Source organism: Ictidomys tridecemlineatus, chromosome 11, assembly GCF_052094955.1.
Source record: "Ictidomys tridecemlineatus isolate mIctTri1 chromosome 11, mIctTri1.hap1, whole genome shotgun sequence".
Lineage (NCBI taxonomy): Eukaryota > Metazoa > Chordata > Mammalia > Rodentia > Sciuridae > Ictidomys > Ictidomys tridecemlineatus.
The window spans coordinates 19,862,853-19,889,381 of NC_135487.1; the positions used below are offsets into that span (position 1 = coordinate 19,862,853).

A 26,529-nucleotide genomic window follows, 5' to 3' on the forward strand; every position below is an offset into this window, starting at 1 on the left:
TGCCAAAACAGGGTCGTTTTCCCCAGGAACAGGGATTTTCTTGAGAGAGAAAGTGATCTCACGTGAAACAAATTGCTGACGGATTGGTTTCTGACCACATGATAGCGACTGTCATCCTGTTGTTTCTCTAACTGTACCCTACCATAAATGACTAGTCTATGGAGATGTCTTTTGGCATGTGTTGCTGATTAGGAGATTTTTTTCTTCCTTTTTTTTTTTTAGATGCTGAGCTTTTTTTAGTACTCTGGGTGATTTCACAGCTGCTATTTTGTTCCTTCTGTTTTTAGGGAAAATTGCAAGAAATGGTTATGTCTTGTGTCTTAGATATTATTATAGTAGATTTATACTCTCTTGAGGATATACTGTACTCAGTACTGTTTGTTGTATTCTCAGTCCTGGAAAGATTTTTTAGTTGGTTTGATCTTGTTAATCAAGCAGGATGTGCATATCCTTTATGTAATTCTCATCCAATTTTGTTAATGTAGAATTAACCCTTTTTAAGGAAACACATATTCTTTATTTTCTTTTTCTGTAAATTGAAGATGGTACATTCTTTGACAGCTGTAAAATTTTTGGTTTTATAAGCTAGTTTCTTATTAATACCATCATATATTGGACATGACAGAATATCCAGACACAGTAAGCACTCAATAAATGTCAGATAAAAAAAATGGATATAATAGCTGAACATCAGATTGCCTTGGAATCTAAGTGCTAATTCAGAATGCTTTCTACCAGAAACTTACAATTAAAGTAAAGATAGGCATAATTCATATCCCCAGGGAAACAAGTACATTATATCTTTGCCACTATTAAAAATAAATTCATTGTTGGATCTAAGTTCAACACACTAGTCTTCTGATTCTAATAAAACTTTATTCAAAACTTTATTCTCCCACCTGTATAATTGTATTCGGATTTATAAATAAATGTTTTTAATCTTCAGAACTCGCCAAAAATTCATTCAACATTATGCTAGTGTTTTGTACCAGGTGTCTTATAGGTTATTTCTTGCACAATATGGCCCAATCTACCTTTCCACCTTTTCTCTTTTTTGTACCAGGAATTGAATCCAGGGGTACTTCATCACTGAGCAACCTACCCAGTCCATTTTTACTTTTTATTTTGAGACAGTGTCTCACTGACTTGCTTAAGGCTTTGCTAAGTTGCTGAGGCTGGCCTTGAACTTGGGATTCTCCTACCTCTGGGATTCCACGCATGTACCACCATGCTCAAAAACTTTTCCACTTGTATTCTTCTTTTATTCTCTAACCAAATTACTTTCTGTACCTTTGGTCATACAGTTCCATCTACACTTGTCATATATATTCCTCTTGAATATTTTCAGTTCTCTTACCTTAAAAATGTTCCAAATATCAGTTATTTGAAATGGGGATAAAGTGCTTTATGTAGGGGCTGGGGCTGTGGCTCAGCGGTAGAGCACTCTTCTTGAGTGTGTGAGGCCCTGGGTTCGAACCTTTTTTAAGTTGTAGATGGGCACAATACCTTCATTTTGTTTATTTTTTTTATGCGGTGCTGAGGATTGAACCCAGTGCCTCACACCTGCTAGATGAGCGCTCTACTACTGAATCACAACCCCAGCCCCCAAATTTTATTTTAATTGATTGCTTTGTATTTTCTTTGAGCTTCATTACTGTGGCCAACCAGTTGAGTTTTCTTTAACAGATGTTTGTTTAAAGAATTTAAATTCTAAATGCCTCATCAATGTATTAATAGCTGATGATAGAATAAGAAAACCCTTTAGGCTTCTATGCTATACAGAGCTAGAAACTCCAGTGACTGACAAGTTTTTTTTTTTTTTTATATTTATTTTTTGGTGTAGATGAACACAACACAATGCCTTTATTTTTATGTGGTGCTAAGGATCGAACCCACGTCCCGCTCGTGCTAGGCAGGCGCTCTACTGCTGAGCCACAATCCCAGCCCAGACTGACAGGTTTAATACTTGGAAACTCTAGCTGTCTGCAAATAGACCAAGCTAATGAAAAGTTTTATTTTTTAGGTCGATCGTTGCTTGCTTTCTGTATCTGTTCTTTTTCTGCCTGTTTTAAGGGCCAATATCTTTTTAAAGTTTGTTGAGTACCCAAGTTGTATTTATAGTGTTCAAGAAGTGGAACAAACATGTTTTTATTATTATCTTTTTTTTTTTTTTTTTTTTCCCTGTGGTGTTTGGCATTGAACCCAGGGACTCATGGATGCTGGGCAAGTATTTGACCATTGAGCTGCATCCCCAGTCCTCAAATATAAGTTTTGAGGTATGGTTATCCTGGTGGGACACTGGTGTGTGAAGATGATCCCAGCTACTTGGGAGCCTGAGGAAGGAGGATCACTTAAGTCCAGGAGTTTGAGGCCAACCTGGGCAATATATCTAGATTCTGTATCAAAGGGGGAAAAAAAAAGAAAGAAAGAAGAAAGGTGATACAGTGTTTTATGTAAAAATAACAAAAAATGTTCAGATCTTTTCATGTTTATGAAATGATGAAGGTACTTTCATCTTTTCTCCTTAAGAAATAGTTCTTGGCAGGGGCTGGGGTTGTGGCTCAGAGGAGGAGCACTTGCCTACCATGCGTAAGGCCCTGGGTTCGATCCTCAGCACTGCATGAAAATAAAATAAAGATATTATGTACACCTATAACTAAAAATAAATATTAAAAAAAGAAATAGTTCTAAGCAATAACTAACAAATGATTTGAAATTATTACTATTTCCTCTGAAAGAAGTGGTTGTGGCATTTTGTTGAGCTATGACCTATATATTTTTCTTGTTATTTTTGTCAGGTTTGTGCCCCACATTTGAAGTTCACCAGTGTGATATTTTCTTGTAGATAGCTTGAGTTTAACATTTTTGAAAATTACATAGCTAGCCTTCAGAGTTAAGCTCATCACAAGCATTGCCTAAAAGCCACAGGATTCTTGAATTCTCTGCAGGTACTTTGATATGCTTCCCATCAGATTGTGATCTAAAATATGTGGTCCGTAATTTTTTGATTTGATTGCTAGGGTTTGCTCATTATTTTTGAATATTCAAATATAATTTGATATTGGTGATCTGATTTCATAACTAAAATATCAATGGCTATCAGGGTCTGAGTTTGTTTTTGAAATCATGGGTAGCATATGTTTAAATCACAGTCTGTTTCCTTGTTATCTGAGAAGCAGGCCAGTGGTGACAGTGCTGCCAGGGTAATTTTCCAAGAGTCTCATCAAGTTTGTGATTGGTCAAATGCATATTCAGATGTGCATTCATCGATACCTATAAAGGACTTGTTTTTTTCCCTGATTGCTTGAGCAGAGAATCACTTTATTTTGCTTGCAGAGAATCACTTATTTTGCTTGCCAGCTAAACAACAATAATTCTAATCTTTCTTTCTTTTGAACAACTTTGCTTTTTTCTCTGAATAAAGCCCCCAAAGGTGAAAATTTTAGAGTAGGCCTCTGTATTAATCAGTTATAGGTCTTACTTACACAGGATCCTGAATTTTGGGAAGGTATAGCTTCATTGCACTTAGCTTTTAGCTAGAGGAGAAGCAGATATCAAATATATTTGTTAGTTTCTATTGTTCATTTATATTTCTTGGTTTGTTACTAGTGGCTTACTATGTGTCTTTTTTGTGTGTGAGGAGATTCATGGTGTGTTCAGTAAAATGCAGTGTAACAAATACTCTGGTGTACACACACTGGGTTAGATTAGTATTTTGGTTTCCTCTGCTGCTATTTAATGAGTACACAGAGAGAAGGATAAAGGGAAAACTATAGCAATGAACAGTATTCAGAAATTGGAGGCATTAGAAAGGAGAACTTGGGTATTTTATATTACGTACTGATCTCATTTAGAACTGTCACACTGTACTTCAAATGTTGGTTTTAGGAAAGTTTAGTAGGAAAATCTGATTGTGATGAAAATCTGTTATACTTATTTTTGCTAGTTATTTTTATTTAAATGAATTGTTCCCACCTTGAAGTATATGAGACTCTTTGACCTTTGGAGAAAAGCAGCATGCCATGTGTGGCCAAAATAATTTTAGGAATGGCTTGAAGGGACTTTACTATCTCCTACCCCCAATCTTTATCAGCCTCCCCCAGTTGCCTAAAGTAAATGTGCAATCTGAGTAGGGAAACTGACAGCTTGATGTGCAGATATTTTCTTTCTTTACAATTAGATTATAATCCCTTAAAGTCCATTCTACATAGACTTTCTGGCATTATGTTCATTTATTATTTTATTATTGCATTTATGAAGACAAGTTCTCTTTTTTCAATTATCTCTTGGTTATCTCCAATATAAATCCATATGGATTAAACTGTGATTACTTATTAAATTACTACTCTTCCCCTTCCATGGCTGAGGACTCTTGGGTCACTTCTACTCAATTAATCTAAGCCCTCTCCTATTATTTTTGATTCCTAGCATGAGCTCTATTGGTAGAGATTAAGGTAGTTTCTGAGCTATGTGAAGTGGAGCTCAGGAAGATTAAGTAATCTTGGCAGAGTGGGTAGGAAGGGACAAGATTGATGGACTAGATAGGAAATATGACTATGAGTTTATATTGATAAATAAGGTGCTTTTAATATTATCTAATTCTATATTCAATATGTATACATAATTCTGTTATCTAACAATATCTATTAATAGGGACAGAAACATTTTTTGGAAAATAGGTGAAAATAAAATAGGATAAATATGCTTTAATAGTTAATTGTGATTTTTATTTTTTGTGGTGCTGGGGATTAAACTCAGGGCCTTACGTATACTAGGCAAGTGCTCTGCCACTGAGCTTCGTCCCCAGCCCTAATTATGACTTATAAATGCAACCCCACTACCTCCTCATATCTTCCATCCTCCACAAAAATCCTAATGCAAATCCTCAATATGCCTGAATTGTAATTTACAACATGGACTGAGATTTACTTATATTAATTATATTAAAAGCTTGTTTTTATGCATTATATTTTGAAAATGTCTTAATTATGCCATACAAAATATGATATAAAAGCTTCAAGTGAGAAACTCTTAGTGATATAACTACCTTAAAGCATAGGGTTATTGTTGTTTTATTTATTTATTTTTGGCAGTGCTGGGATCCATAGGGTTATTTTGAATTGGTTAAATTTAAAGTAGAACCCACAAATGGAATAGAAATGTATATTTAAGAATATTCAGGGGGCTGGGGTTGTGGCTCAGTGGTAGAGTGCTTGCCGAGCCCACATGAGGCACTGGGTTCAAACCTCAGCACCACATTAAAAAAACAAAAATAAAGATATTATGTCCACCTACAACTAAAAAATAAATATTAAAAAAAAGAACATTCAATACAAAGTCAAGGATCAGTTATTGATGATGTACAGTTACTAGTGCTTACACAACTTCTTGAGTAATCCTCTTAGAATCATTTTAATACAATGAGATCTTAATGATTTATCTCTCAGTGTATCATTTTGTAAAGAAATGGTATTTTAATTTATGTGCCAAATGTGTATTATAATTTGCCGGTTTAAAGTTCCACATATATTCAAGTGAAGAGTGTTTCACCTTGATAATACTTGGTACAGATTGTTGAAATTCACCCCTCTCCAACCCTCCAATTTTTGGCCATATGGACACAGGCAGAACTGTCGAGAGCTCCAATGATTTAAGCCCTCAAATTTTACCTGCCAACCATTTCAGCATGCAAGAGGGACACATGGAAGATTGCTTAAAGTGAAGCTTTTTTTTTGCTACCACCCACTTGCTGTCTTTTGCCCTTTTCTCTCTTTTTTTAATGATTCAGAGAATTGACAGGGTAACTGGCTTACTCCCTGCAGCGTTCTGCCAATCTTGATAGTATTATGTAATTATATAAACCTTTTGCATGATGTCATATGATATTGTATATATGTCCTCCTACACATGTGTCTTTAGAGTAATTTCTTTCCATCTGCTATTGGACTGAGCGCTTTGTTAGGTTATTTTTAAATCTTCAGGCTTTCTGGCATCCTTAACACTTGAAATAACAATTGCTTTGGGAAGCAAGAAAATCCGCATAGTATATTAGTAGCTTTTCCAGTGGAAATGTAAATAGTGTTTTATTTTAAAAAATTATATCCTGTGTTCCAAGTAGACAAAACATGCGTTTTATGTTTAGGTTGTCTCCAGATAATTTTGTTAGGTAGAAAATTGTCAGTTGTTGCCAAGTGGAAAAGTAAAACAGAGGTACTTGAGAGAAAGGAGGCCAAGAATAAGAAGCCTGCTTGAGATTTCAAAGATGTCTTATTCTCTGAAGCTTTATTGGTGTCATCTTGTGAACTCTCTCTCTCTTTTTTTTTTTTTTTCCTTTTTCTTTTTTGGTACTGGGGATTAAACCCAGGGCACTTAACCGCTGAGCCACAGTTGCTTAGGGCAATTAAATTGTTGAGGCTGACTTTGAATTTATGATCCTCTTGCCTTAGCCTCCTGAGATGCTGGGATTACAGGTGTGTGCCTGGCTTCTTAATAACTCTTATAATACTCATTTTTAAAAAATTGTTTTTGATTAGTTATACATGACAGTACATTGCATTTATGTAATTTGACATATCATACATAGATGGAATATAATTTCTCATTTTTCTGATTGTGCATGTTGTAGAATCACATTGGTCATGAAGTCAAATATTTACAAAAGGTAATAATGTCTGTTTCATTCTATTATCCTTCCTATCCCATGTCTCATGTCTCCTCCCCTCCCCTCTCTTCACTCTCCTCTACCTAATCTAAGGTAACTCTGTTCTTCCCAGTGCTGCACCCTGCCCTTATTGTGAATTAGCATCTGCATATCAGAGAAAACATCCTGCCTTTGGTTTTTGGGGGTTGGCTTATTTCACTTAGCATGATATTCTCCAACTCCATCCATTTACTGTCAAAAGCCATAATTTCATTCTTCTTTAAAGTTGAGTAATATTCTATTGAATATATATATACATATATACCCCATTTTCTTTTTTATTTACTTATTTATTTTTGTACTAGGGATTGAATTTAGGGGCATTCAACCACTCAGCCACATCCCCAGCCCTATTTTGTATTTTAGAGAATATCACATTTTCTTTATGTCTATTGAAGGACATCTAAGTTGGTTCCATAGTTTAGCTATTGTGAATTGAGCTGCTATAAACATTGACGTGTCTGTGACTATGTCTGTAGTATTCTGATTTTAATTTCTTTGGGTATAAACCAAGGAGAGGGATAGCTGGGTCAAATGGTGGTTCCATTCCAAGTTTATCTCCATACTGCTTTCCAGAGCAGTTGCACCAATTTGCAGTCCCACCAGCAATGACAGTACTCATTTTTTATATAGCAGATTTGTCATATAAAACTGGTACTCCCTAATGAGATTGTATTAGCTTCTAGAAGGCAGAGGATAAATATCATGTCTTTAATTACCCTTCATATTTCCCCAAACGCAGACATTGTTTAGTACATTTGCTACATCCATAACTTAAGGCACACTATAGTGTTAGTGAGAATGTGAACTCCAGGATAGTTAAGATTTAACACCTGGGTTCTGATACTGACTCTGCTTCAGATAATCTCTTTCTTTCTCTCTCTCTGTGATATTTTCTTTTTTTTTTTTTTTAAAGAGAGAGTGAGAGAGAGAGGGGGACAGAGAGAGAGAGAGAGAGAGAGAGAGAGAGAGAGAGAGAGAGAGAATTTTAACATTTATTTATTTTTTCTTAGTTCTCGGTGGACACAACATCTTTGTTGGTATGTGGTGCTGCTGAGGATCGAACCGGGGCCGCACGCATGCTAGGCGAGCGCGCTACCGCTTGAGCCACATCCCCAGCCCCTCTGTGATATTATCTTAGAAAATAAGTTAAAGGTCTCATACGCCTTGGTATGCATCTCCTAAGAATAAAGCTATTATACTGTATAACTACAACACTATTATCATACCTAAGAAAATGAACATTTCTATAATATCAACCAATATTCAACTAATATACAACTCATATGTATATTTCCTAGTTAGTTTTGTTTAAATATTTGTACTTTTTTTTTTTTTTTGCACTAGAGTTGAATGTAGGGGCACTCTACCACTGTGCTAATCCCCAAATCCTTTTCATTTATGGAGAAAGGGTCTCATTAAATTGTGCAGGCTGGTCTTGAACTTTCGATTCTCCTGCCTCAGCTGGGATTACAGGAATGCCCACTGAGACAGGCTGATTATATCACTTTCGTTTCCTTTAGTCTAGAACAGTACTTGTGATCTCTAATTGTCGTTAGCTTTGATGAGTCCTGGTGCCAGTTGACTTGTAGGGTGGCCTGTTTTGGATTTGTCTGATTGTTCCCTTAGGTTTTAATCTGTTCCCCTATCTGCTTTGTTTCCTGAAAACTGGAAGTAATCTCTGTGGGTTTGATTAGACTTAAGTTAAGCATTTTTGGCCCGAGTTCTTCATAGATGATGCTATGATTTTCATTCTGCATCACATCAGGAAGTTCATGTCAGGCTTTCCTACAATTAGTGATGCTAATTTTGGTCACCTAATTAAAGTGATAACCACCAAATTTCTTTGTGGTAAAGGTAGATTTTAAATATTTGTGGTGATACTTGGACATAGTAAATATCCTGTTCCCCAATTAGTAAATATCCTATTCACCATTTCCCATTGGTTTTAGCATTCATTGATCCTTGGGGGTTACAAAAAAAAGTCAGCTCTTAAAAATTAACCTGGAAGATTTAAATTAGGGAAGAAAAGGAAGATAATAGGTACCTTTTGCTCGTATATTTCATAGGCTTTCCTCAGTTCTTGGTAAGTCTGATATCTTGTATTATTTTTTGTTCCTAAAATTAGATTTACAGAGTTGCAATTTACTTGGCAGTGGAACATAATCACAATAAGGATTATTTTGGGATTTGGTTTGTGCTTGGTTAAGGTAATTTTTGTTTTATTTTTTTGGTGATACACTTTTTTTATTCTCATCATTAGGTATGTATAAATAGCCTTATTTCTTAACTATGGTGCTTAATATTTCCTCTAACTTACTAAATAATTTTTGAATTTTTATTAATTTCTTTAACAATAAAAGCTGATGTTTTATTAAGTGCCATCCCATCCCCTAAAGACAATGCCTATGTAATTAAATGAAAAGGTTTGTGTCAATCTACTGGGCTCGCTGTAGGTATATATGATTATAGAAGATTTACCCAATAATGCTTTTTTCTTTAAGGTACTTTTTTGATTTACCCTTGCTAACTGTTGGATCTCTAAAATGACTGTAATAAACACTGGTTAAAGAGAAATGTTTAATAGTTCACATAATCCTGCTGGTATTTTGTAAGATTGAAAAGACTAGCATGGAGATGAACGATTGTATAACTAAAGAATATGTCAGATAGACAAAGGGCAGGGCTTAAAAAAATTTTTTTTTTTTTTGGGTGTCTACTGTGGTGGGTAGCCTTTAAGATGGCATGAATGATCCCTGCTTCCTGGTATTCATGCCCTTGTATGATCCCCTCCCTTGAGTTGGGTGAGACCTAGTGACTCCTTGTGAATGGAATACAGAAAAAGTAGTGGGATGTCACTTCCAAGATTAGGTTATCATAGGCTCTTACTATTGTGTGGGCACTCTCTGGCTCTCTCCCTCGTTTTTGGGTCACTAGCTGCCATATCCTGAGAACATTTTAGGCAGTGTATGGAAAGACCCCCACAGTGAGAAACCAAGGTCTGTCAGTGAGCTTGAAAGTGGCTCTCCTGAGGCCTGATATCGGCCATGTGAGCGAGCTTGGAAGCAACCTCTGTGGGCAGAGATGAGTCTTAAAATGAATGTGAACCTGATTGACAACTCAACTGCAGTTTCACAGGAAATCCTGAGCCAGAGCCAATTAGCTAAGTCATTCCTGGGTTAGTAACCCAAGGAAACTGTGAGATAATAAATGCTTGTTGTTTTAACCCATCAAGTTTTGGGGTAATTCATTGTACACCAATAGATGACTGCTACATCTATTATTTATTCATTTAATAAGTATTGGTTGTCTACTATTAATCATGTACTGTTCTAAGTAACTTGGGACATAACACTGTTATCGTAGAGTTTATATTTTAGTGGGAAAGGACAAATAATAAACACACAAGTCAAGGATAAACATAAGGCACCTTATGATTTTAATGAGGGTCAGGGAAGCAGAATAAGAAAGGTGAAATGGATATAGAAAATAGTGGTCAGAGATGATTTTTCTTGACCAGGTGAAATTTGAGCAGAGTCCTGAATGGAATAAGACAGTGAGCCATGCAGGTATCTGGGGACAAGATTTAGGCAGAAGGTACCATAAGCGCAAAGGTTACCATGTTTGGTGTGTTTGAGAAGCATTAAATAAGCCAGCATCATGGGTCAAAATGATCTAGAGGAGGGGCTGAGCCTGTGGCTCAGTGGTAGAGTGCTCACCTAGCACGTGTGGGGTGCTGGGTTCAATCCTCAGCACCACATAAAAATAAAATAAAGGTATTGTGTCCAACTACAACTAAAACAAAATATTAAAGGAAGAAAAAAAAAAAGAAGATCTAGAGGAGGCCAAGGCAAAAGGATCACAAGTTTGAGGCCAGCCTCAGCAGTTTAGCAAGAGCCTGTATGAAAATAAATATATATAAATATATATATATATAAAAGGCTGGTAATGTAGCTTAGTGGTAAAGCACTCCTGAGTTCAATGCCAAGTACTGAAGAAAAAAGATAAAAAAATGATAGAGGGGAAATGGTAGGAGTTGAGTTCAGAAATACTGTATGTAGAAGGAGCATGTCATGTAGTGCCTTATTGATTACATTAATGACTGTGCATTTTATTCTGATACAGGAATTCTTGGGAGCAGAGGAATAACATGATCATTCATTTAGTGCATATTGATTGTGCACAATGAGGAGGACGCTGTGGGTATATGTGATCACTAATCCCTGTCCTAAGCGAGTTTCATGATCTAGTATTAGAAATGATTTGAGTTGGGGATGGTGTTGCAAGCCTGTAATCTGAGCTATTCAGGAGGCTGAGACAAGAGGATTGCAAATTTGAAGCCAGCCTGGATAAATCAGCAGGAGTTATCTGCCTCAAAATAAAATTAAAAAGAAAAAAAAAAGAAAAGGGCTCCCAATGGTGGAGCCCTTGCCGTAGCATTCAAAGGCCCTATGTTTGTTTAATCCTCAGTCCTGGAGGAAAAAAAATTTTTTTAAATGGCTTGGGCTGTATGTAGCTCAGTGTTAGAGCACTTATCCAAGGCCCTGGGTTCTAGCCATAGTACTGGGGAAAAAAAAGATTGGTCATGTACTCAAAAACTTAGGAATAGAGGCTCTGTGTCATGGAAAAATATGCAGTTATGTAACAAGCACAGAATAAAACCTGGGTTGGGATTCTGGCTCTTCTACTTGGTTCCACACATTTCAGCCATTCTTGGGTGCTTATTATGTGCCAGGTAAACTAATGATGCTAGTGTTTATTGATGATTTATTATGAGCCAGGCTCTATGTTGTGTGCTTTTAGATATGATATAGGTGCTAAAGAGTTTGTGCTCTGAGGCTTGAGTGCCTAGTTTTACATTCTGGTTGTATCACTCTTTAATAACTTTGGGCTAATCAGTTTACTTATTCTATAGTATAGGGATATTTCTATATCTTTTAACATTTTATGATGATTAAAAAGTTAAATATATGAGCTGGACACGGTGGTGCAGGCTACTACATTGCTACTACAGAGAATGAGGCAGGAGAATTCAGAGTTTGAGGCCAGCCTGGGCAACTTAGACCCTGTGTAAAAATAAAAAGTCTGAGGATGTAGTTAGAGGTATAGGAGAGCTTGCCTAGGCCCCAGATTCAATCTCCTGCAACACACACACACACACACACACACACACACACACACACACACACAAATGCAGTTTTACCAGGCACAGTGGTGTACACCTCTAATCCCAGTGGCTCAAGAGGCTGAGGTAGGAGGACGCAAGTTCAAAGCTAGCCTCAGCAACTTAGCGAGGCCCTAAGAAACTCCCTGAGACCCTATCTCTAAATAAAATACAAAAATGGGCTGGGGATGTGGCCCAGTACCTGGCAACAGATAAATATTAGTCATTTAACCTTACCACAGCTCTTTAATCTAGGTATTTTTAATGTCATTTCCTATTTTAGGTAACAGGTTAAAAATTAAGTAATTTTTTAAGTTATGCAACTAGTTTTCAAAGCTGACATTCATTACCTTTGCTTACTCAATATGTCCTTGAGCAAGTGGGGAATGAGTGATTTGGATCTAGGCCTTCTATCAGGACCAATGATTTCTTAATAATTGTGATCTTGTGAAAATACTTTTTTTCCCTATGCTTCTGTTTCCTTTTCTGTAATGAGGATAATGTCCATATTATAGACATACATAGTAATAACAAAACCAAACCTTGCAATGTGCCTGTCACATAGAGATCCTTATGTTCTTTTTTTTTCCTCCTTTGATAAAAATCTTTTCTTAGAGATGGGGGAGGGGGGTAGAATAATCTTTAATTAAGAAGAATGATGTTTTTTTACATCTTAAACCATAATTTTTTCTACTAAAAGTAGGTATCTGTGAGTCTATATGATTATTATATGTAAATACATGATATAGTTATATAGAAAGCAAATGGTTTGGATTTGATTTGGACTTAATACTAATGTTTTTAAGACTTTTTGTGAGTATTCTAAAGACCCATTTCATAGTCAGCATGCCTTCATAGCTTCATTTCCGGTTTGGTAGGACCGAGTCATGTGGTTGATGTCCCCATTGTTGCTTTTCTCATTTGCAACAGATGTGAAAGTATACATACACAGTTGAAAACAGGAAGGGGTTTGAGTTGGTAGAGTGTTTTTGCAAGGAACTTCTTGTGCACAAGCCACCTGAGATCTGAAGTGCCTTTAATCTTTATGACTTTTAGCAGTTACAAAAAGATGTTATACCTTGTTGTAAATGAAAAAGCAAATGATTTTGTAGTTTAAAAAATTCATGAGTGTACATGTAATTTTATTTTTATGCATTTTGGAGAAATGACTATTTTGTTCCTGTTTTTTATTAAAATGCATAACTGATAATAATGTTGTTTTTCCTTGTGGTGCTGGGGTTCAAACCCAGGGCCTTGCACATGCTTAGGCAAGTTCTCTACCACTGAGTTACACCCCCTAGTAGTTATAGCCTCAATCTAATTGTGAGTTATTTTTAGCTAGAGTAAATTTTCAACAAGGAAATGTAGAGTTTTTTGTTATTGGATATCTATTCTAATGTTGTACTTTTTCAAAAGTTAAAATTTAAGACAGCATTTTTTTTCGGGGGGGGCGATACTGGGGATTGAACTCAGGGGCACTCAACAACTGAGCCACATCTCCAGCCCATTTTTGTATTTTATTTAGAGATAGGGTCTCAGGGAGTTTCTTAAGGCCTCGCTAAGTTGCTGAGGCTAGCTTTGAACTTGCGTCGTCCTGCCTTTGAACTTGCAGCCTTTTATTGAGGATTTCTGCATCTAAATTTATAAGGAATGCCATTTTGTATTTCTTTTTTGGGGAATGGAGTGGTGCTGAAGATTGAACACAGGGCCTTACATCTGTACCACTGAGTTACATCACAGCTTTTTCCTTTCTTTCTTTTTCTTTTTAAATGTCTGTGGTTTTGGTGTCTGAGTAATATATATAATAATAAGGAATTGTTGTCTCTTCTTCCTCTTCCTTTTCTTTTTCTTCTGAGTTTGTAAATGGTATAAATTCTTCCTTATACATTTTGTAGTTTTTTATTTAAAGTGTATTTTGTCTGATATTTAGTTAATTTTTGCATGTCTTTTTTCTGTGTGTGGGTACGTGCTTTTGGTACTGGGGATTGAATTTAGGGGCCCTCAACCACTGAGCCACATCCTCAGCCCTTTTTTGTATTTTTATTTAGAGACAGGGTCTCAGTGAGTTGCTTAGCACCTCACTTTTGCTGTGGCTGGCTTTGAACTCGTGATCCTCCTGCGTCAGCCTCCTGAGCCTATGGGTTTACAGGCGTGCGCCACTGTGCTAGACTCTGTCTTTTTTATTTTCAATCTATTTTAGTAGATTCTTTGACTCTAAAATGAATTTCTTAAAAACAGCAGATAGTTGGGTTTTATTTTTAATTCATTCTGGCAACATCTGCTCTTTATTTTAGGACTTTAATCTGTTTGCACTTGTTTTTCTTTTGCAGTTGTAGGAATGGAACCCAGGGCCTTATGCATGCTAGGCAGGTGTTCTACCACTGAGCTATATCCCCAGCCCAATGTTATCTACATTTAATTTACATCTGCCATTTTGCTGTTTTCTTTGTCTTATGTCTTTCTTCTTCCTTAGTTCCTCTATCATTGCCTTCTTTTGTGGGAGAGTGCTTTTTAAAAACCTTGAGATTTCTTGAATAATATGGGGAGGGAGAGATTTCTTGTATAATTTTGAATCAAAATGTCCCATTCTCAGTTACCTATTGCTACACAATTAACCACCCCAAAACTTAGTGATTTAAAGTAATAACTATTTTATTCTTCATGATTTGGGAAAGGGCTCTGTGGAAATGGCTCATTTCTACTCCATGTGGTGTGGGCTCTGGCAGTGTGTTTGTTTTGTGTGGTGTCAAGTTACAGTGAGGAACAATCCAAGCCGGCCTGGCTTTCCTGTCTAGTGGCTCAGCTGAGATGCTTCAATCATCTGGGGGCTGTCTGGGAGGGCTGGCCTCATCTTGAGATAAATACTGGATAGGAAGAGTAGTTGGTGGTTATCTTTAAGCCAAACTACCACAGCTCTAAAAGAAATCTTACATTGGGTGAACAGTTTAAATCTTGAAATTAAACTACTTTTTCCTGTTTTGAATATTATTTTCAGAATAATTATTGGTAGGGCCATGATGAAACTAAGGCAACTAACATTAAAGTACAACATGTGAAATCAGATAATAAAGTATTTTTTGAAAATGGGGCTGTGGCTATGGCTCACTGGTAGGGTACTTGCCTGGCGTGTGTGAGGCACTGGGTTTGATTCTCAGCACCACATATAAATAAAATAAATGTCTCAACAACTAAAAAAAAAAAAAAAAATGGTTGAAGTGACTTGTTTTGAGAGCTGGGCATGGTGGCCCTTGCTTGTGATCCCAGCAATTTGGGAGGTTGAGGCAGGAGGATCACAAATTTGAGGCTAGCCTCAGCAACCTAGCGAGACTTTATCTCACAATAAAAAATAAAAGAAGGGCTTGGGATGTAGCTCAGTGATAGTGTACCCCTGGGTTCAATCACCAGCACACACACACAAAAAAAACTGGAAAAACAAAAACAGTTTTGATATTATGTTTGGTTGGTTCAAAATTTACTACTTCTTGGAAATCAAGTCTGGAGAAGCTATTATAGTCTAGTTTCAATTATGTTCAATTTTGAGGTGAGTTATTCTAAAGTAGAGAAACAAAAATATCCAGAGATTGGATGTATGTTGTGTAACCAAAATAAAATGTTTTCAACTGTGTGACATATGATGTACCAGGAAATAAGTGTTAGTATAGTCCATGTGTTGCTTGATAAGAAGATGAAAGCATGACATTTACTTTTCTGACTTGGGACTTTTCCTGTCTGGAGGTCTTAATCATCTATTACCCTGAGGTAATGGAAAGCACACAGAAAAATCACAAGATAATGATTTTGGCTTTCAAATATACTTCAGAGTATATGACAGACTAATAAATTAACATTTAGTGTAGAGTCAATAATGAGGAAGAACCAGGTTTAAGTCCAGTGAGGTATAATGGTCATAGGAGAATTTTATTTGATGAGTGTCTATTGGAAGAACTGTTTATAGTGAATTCATGCTGAATTGCAGGAATTACCTGTCAAAAATTACCTAAGCTGTAGTGCTAATAATTAGCAGAAATAGTTTTCCTGTGAAAAAACCCATAGAAACAAATGACTTAAAATGCCATTTTCTTTGGTTTTACAAGTAATATGAAATTTTAGAAAATCTGTGGAGTTTTAGAAAAATTTCAGGCAATAAAGACAAAACTAAAAACTACCTACAATTCTATCAAAAATGATAATAGTAAAAGCATTTTTGTTATTCCTTTCTGATCTTTTATAAATTTCTCACTTGATGAAGAACAGGAATAGCAAAGCAAAACAAAACAGTGTTTTTCCTATGCTTACATAGTCAGCACAGCTCTTCTGACACCAGATGTGTGGGACCATTAAATCTGCCCCCCCCACCCCTGCCCCGAGCCAACCTAAGTAATTCTCTAGGAGATACCAGCTGGGTGTCGTATAATTTAATTCTGACACACTCTACCTGGAGGTAGCAGGCAGACCCCACAGGTTCTGGCCCTTATTTCATGATTGCCCCTTACTTCAGGGGCCAGTCCCAGGCTCCAGGTTGTGACTTATCCTTCTGACCAATAGGCTATGACTTGGAATTCCTACAAACTCCCTCTTCAGGTTCCATTAATTTGCTAGTATGGCTCACAGAACTCAGTGAAACACTTTATTGGGATTAGCCAGTTATTATAAAGCATACGACAAAGAGTACGGGTGAACAATCGGACGAAGAGATGCGCAGGGCGAGTTGTTGAGCGAAGAACATGAAGCTTCCTTGTGCTCTCTGGGAGTAGCACCCTCCAGTCCAGGAACCTCTGCGCTCAGTGGTCTGGAAGCTTTCTGAATGCTCTTCCTTTTGTGTTTTATGGAGACTTCTTTACATGGGCATGATTGATCACATCATTGGCTGTTGGTGATCAACTTGGCCTTCAGCCCTTCTCCCCTCCTGGGGTGGGCCTGAAAGTTCCAACCCTCTGATCACACATTTGGTTCCCCTGACAAGGAGAGTTTTCCAGGAGCCCTAGCCATCAGTTATCTCATTAGTACACAAAAATGCATTTATCACTTTGGAGATTCCAAGGGCTTTAGGAGCTGGGGCAGAGACCAAATATATATTTCTTTTTATATCTCAGTATCACAGGAGGTGACGTGGAACTTTATGAATTTTATTCCCCCAACCTCCTCTCACTTCAGTTCTATTGGGAAATCTTATCTGTTCTTTCAGTTTTAATAGGAATATCAGCTTAGTTTACTAGAAGTATAGGTTTCAACTCCTTTCAGTAGAATAAACAAACATAAAGTATGTTAATATGGTAAGAGCTTTTGATAATAGCAGTTCCTTTTATTCTAAGGAGGAAAATCAGTATTTTAAAACTAATTTTAGAAACCAGGGTGGGGTATGTAGCTCAGTGGTAGAGTACTTGCCTAGCAAGTGCAAGGGCCTGGGTTCAGTCCTCAATATTGCCAAAAACCAAAACAAACAAAAAACAAAGTTAAAACACAGAATATAATCTATTTTATAAATCTTTCTTTCTGTTTAATACTTTATCATCTAAAATAGTTCTTACTAGTCATGTTATGAACTGAATTGGCTCTAATTGTGCTTATGACCATGAAATTCTTCTTGGTAAGTGGTCAGTGGTGAAAGTCACATGCAGACACTTCTTCACCACATATAGATGGACAATTTTTAATATATGTTCCTGAGAAAAATTGCATCTGGCACATAATTATTCGTGTGTGTGTGTGGGTGGTTGTATTTATAAAAATGGTATATGTATTCCTTTAAGGATGTCTTTGTCACAAGTTAATTTATGATAATCTATTTGGTATTTTCAGTTTAGAATTTTTCAGTTGGTGACTTTTAGGAGCTGTGTCATCAACCAGAATATTGTAAATGGGAGTGGGTGTAAGATGCTATCTTTAACACTGAACATAGTAGCATCACTCTAAAGGAGAAAAGGAGTTTCTTAACTTGAAAAGAAGAAAGGTACACAGTCCAATTGAATGAATACATTAGTATAGATATTTAATACTCTGCTTTTCCCTTTTTTTAACTTTTGGTACTGGGGATTGAACCCAGGAGCACTTTACCACTAAGCTACATTCCCAGCTCTTTTTTTTATTTTGAGACGGGGTCTAAGTTGCCCAGGCTGGCCTTGAACTTGAGGTCCTCAGCCTCCCAAGTAGCTAAAATTACAGGTGTGTACCACCATGCCCGCTTTTATTGTAAGTTAGAAAACAGGCTGGTTATTGTATTGATATATATTATGAGGCTAATACCAGGATATATGCTGTGTTAACAGCTGAATATATTCCAGTTAAATTATTGTCGGTTTGGCTGAGGTTCCTTTAGTAGATTTGGCAACAAAACTAGAAAATAAATTGCTTTTCAATGATACAAAATCCTGTTGGGCTTGCTGAATTACATTGACATTTAAAATTAGTCAAAATCGAGCCTCTTTCTTGCTCAGTCCATTCTGCTCTACCTTATGGAGTGCTACTTCCACCTTCACCTTCAGTAAATCTGTACTTTGCCTGTTAAAAGAAAAAAAAGATTTGCCAGCATCAGTGTAATAGTGCTGATTGACGTAGCCACAGCCTGCTGTTATATTTGTGAATCAGTCAGAATGTCCCAACTGTGACAGAGAATGGACATTGTATGATGTATAGAAAATTTATCTTTGAAGAAGATGAGTTTATGCTTTTGGGGTAGATATTGTGAATGAATGTAAGAATAAAAATGGGCCCAACAGATTTGAGTTTTTGTTAATGTGTAAAATTTTTTCCTTTATTGTTTGTTGCTTTTTATTAATAGTTATACTTTTATAATGGATTTCTCATTCAAAACAGGAATCTTTTGCTATAATATTTATTTATAGCCAGTTGTATTAGGACTGGACAAAATGTGAAAATAAACAACTTAGGATAACTAGGCATGATGTGAAAATTGTGGTTGTTTGATATTTTAGACCCTACTTTTTTTTTTTTTTTTAGTTATAGGTGGACACAATATCTTTATTTTATTTTTAGGTGGTGCTGAGGATCAAACCCAGTGCCTCATGCATGGGAGGCAAGCACTCAACCACTAAGCCACGATCCCAGCCCTTAGACCCTACTTTTTATTTTGGACTATTGATTTCCACTGATGACAGTTTGCAATTTCTGTAATACATAAATAATTGCAACTTGATTACTTGAAGGAGCAATTCTACTTTTCCTTTTGGTGGCAACTGCATTTTGTTTCATGCTTATCCTTCTCCCTCCCCCAATACTGAGCCTGAAATTCTGACCAATCAAAATAAAATCGTGAAAATAGCCAACTGGCTTACAACTCAAAGGATGACTTGGGGTAAACTGTCCTAGTTCATGCAACATGTTTGCTATATTAAAGACATTTATGAGGGCAAATATGATGTTAGCAATACTTCAGGTATTTTATATTTTTAATGTGGAGTGAATCAGATGAGGTGCAGAAGTCTACAAGAGTGGCTAAAAGAAAAGCCTGTGTATACAGAGGATATGCAGAGTATGGTGGACAACAAAAAGGGACAAGGGAGAGTGCATAATCAGGAATTGGAAGGGCACAGCTGCAGACATGCAAAAAGGAAGCCAAATTAATTGGTCAGTGTAACTTTAAATACTTTGCTTAATTATTGAATCTTAAATAAGCCTCCTTAATCCCTTAAGGATGAATGGCTTTCTTTTTGTTAGATGCAACTAGGGAATTCTTCCAGTGTTTGAATGCCATTAAAAATACACTTAACTGTAGATGTACCACAAAATAGATTGGTCACCTTAAGGTTTAATTTTAGGACATTTCATATTCTTGTTAATGAGATAAATTGTTTCAGTTATATTAACCCACAGAGTAGAATGTGTTTTGGTTTGCTACATATTGAAGCATTTTGGTCCCCTCCAAATGGAAATGTGTTTTTCCTGTTCTCTTTAAACATTCCAGATGCCTTACAAATATACTTGTGAATTTTCATAAGTTCTATTTATACTGTAGAAATTATATTTAATATGTCTCAAATCATGTGGGAATTTTGTTCCTTCAATGAAAAAGTTTAACACATACTCAGAAAACAAATCAATAGTTCTTAGAAAGCTGCTGAGGATTGTACTGTATTTACTTGTACTCAGTGTTGAGAATGAGTTATGGAAGCACTAAAGCCACAACTACATGAAATTCCAAGCAAGATTGAATTTCTTGCGTGTGTGTGTGTGTGTGTGTGTGTGTGTGTGTGTGTGTGTGTTGGGGATTAAATCCAGAATCCAGGCACTTTACCACTGATCTACAACTCTAGCACACACATTCCTTTTTTTTTTCATTTTTAGACAGGGTCTGAGTTGCTGAGGCTGGGCTCAAACTTCTGATCCTCCTGCCTCAATCTACCTAGTCTCAGGGATTGTAAGCTTGTGCCACTGCACCGGGCTTGGAATATTCTTTTTTAGGGATGTTAATCACTAGTATCCTATCACTAGGATACTAGCACTTTGTATCTTTTCCACTTTGTATCTTTTCCACTACTTTTATATCATTATGTAACATTTGATACATTAAAAAAATAATATATGGAAAATGAAATGTAATTTAGAAAGCATAATAATAAAAGAGGGCTGGGGTTCTAGCTTAGTGGTAGAGTGCTTGCCTAGCATGGGTAAGGCACTGGGTTTGATTCTCAGTACCACATAAAAACAAATAAAATAAAGGTTAAATTCTTAAAAAAAAAAAAAAGAAGAATCCAAAAAAAGAACAATAAAACACTTACCAGTGCTTTTGAAGCTACCAGTGTTCCCTCCTAACTATTCTAGCAACTCCTATTAGAGATCATTGCTGCAAAGCATTTTGTATTTTACAATTATTTAAAAAATAATTTTTGAGTCAGAAGGATCACTAGAGCCGAGGAGTTCAAGGCTAGCCAAAGTAAGACCCTATCTTAAAAACAAAAACAAAAACAAAAACAAAACCCAAAAAACTGGGCATAGTGGCCTCTGTAGTCCCAGCAATGCTGAGGCAGGAGGATCACAAGTTCAAGGCCAGCCTCAGCAATTTAGACCCTGCCTCGAAAATCAAAAGGACTAGGGATATAGCTCAGTAGTAAAATACCCTGGGTTCAATCCCCAGTACCCATAACACTGTCTATGTGTATATGTACATAATGTAACATATGTACATTTAAAAGTATAGATACTCTAATAGATTCTATAAATATATTAGCTCATTTGGATTGTTTGTTTAAAATATTTTTTTAGTTGTAGATGGACACAGTACCTTTATTTGCTTATTTTTATGTGGTGCCAGGGGTCGAACCCAGTGCCTCACACATGCTAGGCAAGCGCTCTACCGCTGAACCACAACCCTGGCCTCTGGATTGTTTTTGAGCTTTATAGCAAAGGTATACTTAAAATTCTTTGTTCATTTCATTCTACATTTTTTTGTAAGAAATTCACTTATGTATGTAGCAATAGTGATCCACTTACTGTGGATTAATATTCCATTGTGTGACTGTTGTGTTATTAATCCGTTTTCCTTTTGATAGACACTATAATGGTGTAATAAATATTCCTGCACATGTCCTCTTGCATGTGTGTGCCTATTGGATGTGTAGGTGTAGTGTGTAAGCATCTCAAAGTTTCTTTAAGGTTGCTACTTTGAAGTAGTATTGCTGAGTCAGAGTACATGATAATATCAGCTAGGGTACTAAACATTAGTATTTAACTTAATAATCAGAACAACCCATAAATATGAACAGTTTAGTAAAGAAAATATAGCTTTAGAGATGTTATGTATCTAAGAAGCCCTACAGGTAGCAAGTGGCTGGACAAGTTCAGACCCATGTTTGCTTAACTTGAGGACCAGACTCTTGATTAGTAAGTTGTTTTGCCTTTCTTTGTGTCCATAAGTAGGCATTAGATGTAGTATAATTGGGATGCTTTTTAGTGTGAATGTTTAAGTCAGAGATCTATTTTAGAGAGTAAAAGCTATGTGTATACTAATAAACAAAACACTTTCTTGGTTCCTTGAAGTTAGGGTTCAGTCTCCTAAATTTATGCTCCGTGAACCTTAACATATGGCTTCTATTGTGAAGGTCACAAGATGGCTGCTCACACCCAGCCAGCCATCTGTGTCCTGGGCAAGAAGACAGCAGGGGGAAGGGCAGAGGCCAAAGGGCAATGAGTTCCATTTACATCCTACTGGCTGCCTCTGTCAGAAAGGAGAGCTTTTTAGTTGGGAACATTCCACCCTTAATTTTGTTAAGAGGAAAAAAAGAGGCATCTTGGATAGACATCTCACAGTTTCTGCACAATTATATCAAGGCCAGGTGAAGAAATATAACCTTCTTCAATTTTTCAAGGATGGAATTATAATTGTTGGTTTTTAATTATTGAGAAACCGTGTTTATGAACACCTATTTTTTTTAAAATTTTTTTTTAAAGAGAAAGAGAGAGAGCGAGAGAGAGAGAGCGAGAGAGAGAGAGAGAGAGAGAATTTTTAATATTTATTTTTTAGTTCTCGGCGGACACAACATCTTTGTTGGTATGTGGTGCTGAGGTTCGAACCCCGGGCCGCACGCATGCCAGGCGAGCGCGCTACCGCTTGAGCCACATCCCCAGCCCCCATAAACACCTATTTCTAATGCAGGGTTTTGAGTTCTATCCCCAGCACTTCAAAACAAAGACAAAAATACCTACTTCATGTAATTAATAATCAGGTTGAACCTGATATCAGTATATCAGGTTATTAGGTTTGAACCATATGAAATTTTAATTTATTTTTACATTATCCCGATATATGGGTGTTTAGAGGCAAGGATTGAGCAAAAAAAGATACCTCCAAATAAAGTGATTTGAGGTGTATTGGAGGGAGCGTGGCAGGAGATGAAATACAGTACAGCAATAGCTTGGACGCTGATCGGGAAAGACTTGAAATGACAGGAAGGCTACCAAAAGAATTTGATTGGGCAGACTGAGGTTGTCAGGAAAAAAGACACCAAATATTTCTCGAAATCAGGAGATTGGGAGGTCCTGTGCTTAAAACACCAGGAAGCGACTTGAGGTTTAGAGTTGCCTATTCCTTGAAGAAACAAACAGGTGACCTTGTGTCCTTACTCCAAGGGGGAGCTGAGAAAAAGATGTCTAGTCCATATTGGAGATGCCACCCAGGATAGGGTGGGAAAAAAATAAAATTGAAGTCTGAGTTAAATTGTGTCAAATTGAATTATGTAATGAGTCCTTACTATTTAATGGAGTAAAATAAATGTGTTTTCCTCACTTTTTTTTTTCTTCCGTTATCAAAGTGATTCATGCTCATTGTTGTAAAGTCTGGAAAATATAGAAAAGGGGAAAAAGGAAAACATCATTACACAGGATGATAACTGCTGTTAAATCTTGGCATTTTTTTTTTTTTAGCAGTATATTTTTTTGGGGGAGGTTGGGTGCTAGGGATTGAACCCAGGGCATTTTATATCCTAAGCATGCACTGTACTACACTGCTACACTATCCTAAGCATGCACTACACTACACAGCACCTGCTAAGTAGTATATCTTAAAACGTATATTCATAATGATGGTGTTAGGTTATCAATTTGTGAATTGTGTACATTTTGGAAGACCTGTATTTCCAGACAAAGTTGCTAATCTAGTTTTTACCTTATTCCCATTTCTTCTTTTTTGTAAATTTCTTATGTAAATTGAGATGGAGATAAAAATATAATATATTTTCCTAGAAACAGTGTGAGAAATTTTACCAAGGACCCCAGCTGTGGTTTCTCCATCACCTCATTTAGGAAGAAGTTGATAGAGTGGCTCAAGGGAAGAGGGAACATATGTATACACTCCAGAACTGTTTAATGGCACCTGGGGCAGATGAGGTCATTGATATAATTATCTATGTGGGCCTAGACACTAGGATGGCAAAATACTGATTATACATTAGTTTTCTCAGAGAATTAAAAACTTTACAGCACACATAAGAATGTACTTTACGCAGCTCTTAAATTTCAAAGTGCAGCAATTTATTTATTTATTTAGTGGTACTGAGGATTGGACCCAGAGGCACTCCCACTGAACTATACTCCCAGTCCCTTTTTGTTTTTAATTTTGAGACAAAGTCTCATTAAGTTGCTGAGGCAGGCCTCAAACTTGGGATCCTCTTGCCTCAGTCTCCCAAGTAGCTGGGATTACAGGCATGTAATACTGTGCCTGGCATGAAGTACCTTATTTAGACGTGTTTTTAAGCTCCAAAGTCTTAAATAGACTAATTTTAAATACTTTCCTGACATGTATTGTATTCCATGACAATACATGTTATTGTCATGACTCAGTTTTTCAGATAATACATGTTATTGTCATGATTTTGCCAGTCTTTTAACTTCACACAGTTTAAAACCTGTAAATAAATTTGTGATACTTTTAAACATAAATAGTTGACTGTATGCTATAATGAACCCCATGTATCTGTTTAGACAATTATCAACTCGTGTTGATCTTGTTTTGTTTTTACATCTTCCTGCTTTTCTTCCTCCTGGGTTGTTATTTTTTTGAAAACCCGACCCTTTTCTTTTTAAACTTTAAATTTTATTTATCTTTTTACATAGTGCTAAGGATCAAACCCAGTGCCTCACACATGCTAGGAAAGCACTCTTCTACTGAGCTGCAATCCCAGCTACCTCCTGAGTTATTTTGAAGCAAATCCCAGACATCATATTGTTTTAGCTGTTATTGATTTTGCTTTATTTCTCTAAAGATAATTACTTTTTTAAAAAAATAACCATAATATCAGGCTGGGGATGTAGCTGAGTGGCACAGTGCTTTCCTGGAACACATGAGGCTTTGAATTCAGTCCCCAGTAAAACACACACACACACACACACACACACACACACACACACACACACAAACACACACAGAAAGCAAACAACAAAAATGTTACTACATCTAAAAAAATAAATAATTATTTAGTAATTTAGTATCAAATATCTATTTGATGTTCAAATTTCCCCTTGTCTCAACTGTGATTTGTGTGTGTGTGTGTGTGTGTGTGTGTGTGTGTGTGTGTGTGTGTGGCAGCTTAAAAACACGTGTTTAAGTAAGGTACTTTGTGCCAGGCACAGTGTCACACACCTATAATCACAGCTACTTGGGAGGCTGAGGCAAGAGAATCACAAGTTTGAGGCCAGCCTCAGCAGTTTAATGAGACCTGTCTCAAAATTAAAATTGCTACATCCCAGGCCTTTTGATATTTTATTTTGAGACAGGTTCTCATTAAGTTGCCCAGAGCAGGCCTTGAACTTGCAATCTTCCTGCCTCAGCTCCCTGAGTAGCTGTTATTACAGGTGGGTACCACTGTACTTGGCTCAAATGTAATTTTTTTTTTTTTTTTGGTAATTGGATTAGAATTCAAATAAGGTCTATGCATTGTAGGTGAGTGACATGTCTCTTAAGTTTCTTTTAAGTTTCAGGTATCTCTTTATCTCTTTTTCTTATGTGTTTGTTGAAGACATAGGACATTTTGTAGAATTTCTTCTCAGCTTGGATGTTTCAGATTTCAGTTCCATGATAGAGTTGAACATGATAACTGAATTGAGACACTATGGACTCTTAAAACCAAGGAAAATCACATGGTGTTTTTTGCCATCTAAAGGGTTGCAGTTAATCAGCTGACTTCAGAAATCCCTGCTGCCTAGGGATGAAGAATAGACAAAATAGCCTAATTTGGAATCTCTTGCCTAGATAAATTTTGTTTCAAAAGGAAGCCTGATCCAGGAATTTACTGAATTAAATAGTTTCCCAATGAAGATCACATTAGTGTTAATTTGATGATTAAAGGCAAAATTAAAAAATATTTTTCAACATGAAAAACATGACTTAAGTTCATTTGCATTAGTTGAATCTCATTTTCATCTTGTAGAATTCGTGAAGAATGGGTAGACATTATAGTCTAAAGCCAAGGTTCTTAAAACTTATCGTGCATTGAAGTCACTTGGGGGACTTGTGAAAAATAAATTGGGGGAGTTTGTGATTCAGTGTCTTTAGGTATAGTCTGAAGTTTGCATTTCAGTTGATGTTGTTGCTACTGCTCAGGGGACTTTGAGAGTGACGAGGCTCAAGTTTAAGGTTGGCATTAGAATCATGTTTGGAGCTTTAAAAAAAATTCTTGAAGATGCCAGGCTGGGGCCTTAGCATCTGTATTTTTAACATTTCTACAGTGAGTATGATATGTGTCACCAGGTTACCAACTGCTGCTGCTGTTTATAGTTTGTTCCTCCAGTTTCCAAGAAATGCACATTCATTTTTCATTTTAAAAAGCCCAGATTTTTGATATTGTTATAAATGAGGCAGAAGATTAGGGAGGATTTGTTGTTTTTTTTTACTGTGTGATTTTTCATTGTTGTAGGAGGAAAAGTTAAAAAAAAAAAGTGCTAAATAACAAAGAGCTATTGGCACCTGTTCTGGACAGTCAATATTCATGTTCTTGTTTGCTCCAAAGCATAATTGCTATTTTAAGATTATTATTTTTTCCAAAGAGAAATTGAAAATAGTTTGGTTCAAGATTGTTCCTCAAAGCAGGAAACCCCTTTGTTTAACATTAAATCCTGAACTTTCCTTTGGCCAAGGGGTGTGTGAGCCAATGTTGAGTGATGACATTTTAGTCATATTTAGAGTAGAATTTTACAGATGAGAGATGCCAATTAGTAT

At 36.4% G+C, this 26,529-nt stretch overlaps 1 protein-coding gene across 31 annotated transcripts in view; it reads left to right on the forward strand.

Moving 5' to 3' along the window:
* The window catches only part of Epb41 (erythrocyte membrane protein band 4.1), a 169,419-nt gene that overhangs the window by 21,646 nt on the left and 121,244 nt on the right, over positions 1 to 26,529 (forward strand). The gene's annotated exons all lie outside the window — the stretch shown is intronic.